A 4,282-nucleotide genomic window follows, 5' to 3' on the forward strand; every position below is an offset into this window, starting at 1 on the left:
CAAAATACTGAAACACTGACAGCTCCTGTAAGCTTGCCAAAAATTGAGTAAGGAATAAAAATAAAATGTTAACTTGACATGTGTGAATAATTTTGATTTGATGATAACACCTTTTGGAATCGAGGCCATATTCAAAGCTGACTCGTAACACATTCACATTTCTAAGTTACATGAAATAACTCAAACTTTTCAGGCATTGTTCTGGTGCAGTGAAAGAAGGAGATGTGAGGAGCTGAGCTCAAGCTTTCTTCTGAGTTAACTGAAGATTAAAAACATTTAAGGTCTTGCTGTCTGAACCTAGGGGGGGCTAAGGCTGTATCTGGTGTGTGCAAAACAGGTTGGTTAGAGTAGCCAACTGCAACCAGACAAAAACACCAAAAGAAGATGACCTGCTTTGGGTGGCTAAAGATAATTCTGAGATAATTGATTTCTGAACCTGGTCAAAGTATTGATAAGAGTTTGTAAGGAACATCCATATTCTGGTGGGGTTCAACACTGCAAAGTCTTGCATGGCCTGTTCCACCTCCATGTCTCACCTCACCTGCGCTTCTTCACACAGTCAATGACAGACAAGGCAAAGGGGAAGCTCAGAGGAATTATAAGAAGCTCTTTGGGCAAACTCTTCACTGCTTTACACTCCCCACATCTTATCACCAAATTAGAACCTCAGATGTTTAGCTTTAGTGTGGTAATACTGAACTGGCTTAATTTTTCCTACTGTCCCAACACATTGCTGGCCCTGCTCCTGAACTCTTGACAAGTAGCCATCACTTAATGACAGAAAGGCCGGCAGTGCAATGGCTGCCAGTGGTGTTAATTTATCTAGAAATCTCTGCTCAAACACTGTGGTAAGGAAATGTGGGGAGCAAAGTTGAAGGTGAAAAAACATTTAAACAGAAGAGCTGTAAGTTCTACCACAGTCAGATGTATTTCCTCACAGACATAATCATGGAAACACACCTATTACAGCAACAGGGCTGCAGGTTTCTACTAGCTACAAGACTACTTGTACCTAGAAGTCATTCTTTAGTCTTCTTTACAAAAAGAGTGTTCTTCGGCATGTATTTTTAGACATTCCTAAGGTTTCTTCAAGGGATTCTGACCTCCTCTGGGACAGTTTCTCAGCTAGACAGGGCTGTTGCATGCTGTCTTCAGGGAGCAGTAGCATCTATCTCTAATTCATGTGACTTTCTCCTGGGTCCAGTTTTATAAGTCAAAGTGATTAAGCCCTCAGAGCTCAATCAATTGCGTCAAACTATTCATGACACAAACCCATCATCTCTTATTTGGGTACTGACTCAGCCAACCTGTAGATCCTCCTGCTCGGCTGAGCTATGCAGTCTGTTTTGGGTTTGTGAATAGATTTAAACTCCCACTCAGGACAAAAACACAAATGAACTTTGGTGTGCTTCCATCACTTCACTGGCTTCCATATGTATTTCATTTATTGTGGATCTGAGGTGTAACATTAGAGTATATAGCATTAGTAATATGGCACAGGCCAGTTTTAGCTTGTACCCAAAGGCATGAGATAAAATTGGTAAAGACAGCAAACCTAAGGGGCAAACAATAACTGGTACATGAACTACCATTCCATGAGTCCAGAGGAGTTTGGTTACTAGAGGCCAAATTCAATTGCTTTGTTTTGAAAAAGAGCATTAAGCCAGACTGGTGAAAGTAAGGAAACGGGTAAATAAGGCACTCTGGACCATACTTTGCTGTCATTTGGTGAGCACACAGGATCAATATTAATGTATTTTAAATAGAGCTTACTCCCTACTTTAAATGCTTCTACTGAGGTATTATTCTCTGTCATGTATGTACAGATTTCATATTTGTGCTGTTACCATACAGAGCACAGATCATGCAAAACGGGTGAGTTATGTATGACGGGGATTTAGTTGGGTTCAATGAACAAGTTGTACCACCTCTCTTTTCCAGAGTATAGAATGGTTTTTTTACATTATACGCACGAAAGCAAGCTAATAACATACTACATTTGAAATGCTGGTCTCATCAAAGGTAGCAAAACTGAGATCAGAATCCTACTGCAGATTAAACTTAGCCCTCTCACATTACTGAAGGGTGTTCAAACGTATGAAGACATAATTTACAGACATTACAGAAATAAATGCTGTTTGTATATTATAGAAATTACATGCTAGAAGACTTATATGCTGAGGGGAGATTTAAAAACTCTATTAGGAAATTATTCAAGAGAAATTCTGATAATGTTTGCCCTGATTTGCTATTATACAATCTCTTAATTTAATATCTAATTAGTTTTCCCAGATGCCATATTTATCTAAAGTTCTCTCATCAAGTAATACATCCTGATTAAATTTTCTCTCTCACTATCTGTAATAAACACTACATTCTTTCTTCTTGGGATGTGTCTTCTCAACTGCTAATTTCTACCTTTTTTTTCCTGTGATAATATTCCCTTTCTCTATTTCCATTCTTGGTTCAGCCTACTTTCACCTGCACACATGTCTCTCTGTGCTCTTCACCACTCTCCAAAGTCCCTAAAAAGAAGCAACCAGTCCCAGCCAGCTCTTCTCTAGAACTGAAAAGTCCAAAATACAGCAAAATTCTATATGTAAGACTAGTTTCAGTGCATGTCAGTGACCCTGGCAGGTTTACCTACAAAGTAAAGCTGAGCACACAGCCAAGGATGGGCATGGCTCAAAACTTCCCCAGACAGTCCTCAGGCACAGAGAGAGCACTTGTGTCATTTCCCATAGTCACACAGATTAGATGAGACATTCACAGAGAGGAATACACTTTCAGCCCTAGGAAATGAGGCAAATACAGTGGTAATGGGAGCAAGGACAGAGGGAATGAAAGGTGATAGCAGGTGGCAGGAGGATACGCATTTGAGTCTACCATAGTGGATAATGCCCAGAGCAGTAAAGTATTATAGCAAAGTAGTAACACCCTGGTAGGACGATAAGTGATAGGGCTGGGCAATGGTTCCTGACTTTTTCTTAGAAAACTGTTCTAGAAGTGCTTCCAATACCTTCTCAAAAGAATGGGAGGATCAGCTCTCACACATTTTTTACCTAAAAACGTTGTTCTGGTTACCTAATCTGCTCTTGCAACTTCTCCAAATTTTGGGCATGAATGAAAGAGATATCAAAGATAGTGAAATAAAGAGCTACAGTGGGAACCTACAGTAGTCTGTATGCCTATACACTGTGGCACAGAAGAGCCTGGTCCCAGTGAAAGCTTGCTGGCACAGGACATCTTTAGAATAACAGCAAAGCTGCATGAGTGCCTTGTGCTTATTCATATGCCCTGTGGATGCTCAGCTTGTGGCAACCTGTAATCTCCCTGCAGTCTGACACTCAGGACAGAACAGCCAAGCCTTTTTTCATGCCAAGTGTTGACCCCTAAAGGGCACCTAGAGAAGCGGTAGCATGTTTACAGGCTAGGGATAGTGAGATGTGTATCTTGTTTCCACCTGCTCAGACTTAGAAGACATCACCTCCCTTTAACAGCTCATCTGGCTGCTTCAGGCTCTGGCTTCAGGCCACCTCATGACGGTACATGCGCACAATTATGTTATCATTTCAAATGACAATTCATGACAAGCTGCTAGTAGGGTGATAGTCCTTCTTGCATGGTCCGCGTCTGCAGATTATTATAAACACTGGCTGTGAGACAGGGCTCAATGCTTCTCTCAGTCTTATCTGTCCAAATGTACTGACTTCTACAGTCTTTATTGGTGTAAGTCACAGAATTTGACCCATTGCTTTTAGCTGCAAGAAAAAAATTAGAATGCCATGGGATAATGTGTTTCGGGTAAAAGAAACTCTCTGATCTTAAAGTGAATTCACTGAGGCAAGTATCTCTGGAAGATCTATTTATGAAATATCTTCTAGCCTGACATACCGTATGAGACTAATTGAGCAATAGTGTTGCCAGTCATTGCTACTTAATTGTGTGATTGCTGTAGAACACATAGCCCTGCAGGATGCTCGCTGCTGCGTGTGCAACCTGGCTCAGAGAGGTTATAGTGCCAGCGAGCTGAATGAGGATCCCCATATAGTCCTAGACTGCAAGCCAAGTACTAACAAAGTGATCATCTTTAAACTGCCTTCCTTTTTACATTCACTTGTCAGTGTGGCAGCTCTAACAGTTATTCACACAGAAGAAACAAATCCGAGAAACAGCGGATTTTTAATGCCATTTCTGAAATTCGTTTTAACAGGTAAGAAGTTGAACCATACCCATTTTTTTTCCTAGTGCACACTTTTTTTTCAGCGGAGAGGAAGGATTA

This window comes from Lathamus discolor, chromosome 3 (genome assembly GCF_037157495.1).
Source record: "Lathamus discolor isolate bLatDis1 chromosome 3, bLatDis1.hap1, whole genome shotgun sequence".
Classification (NCBI taxonomy): Eukaryota; Metazoa; Chordata; class Aves; order Psittaciformes; family Psittacidae; genus Lathamus; species Lathamus discolor.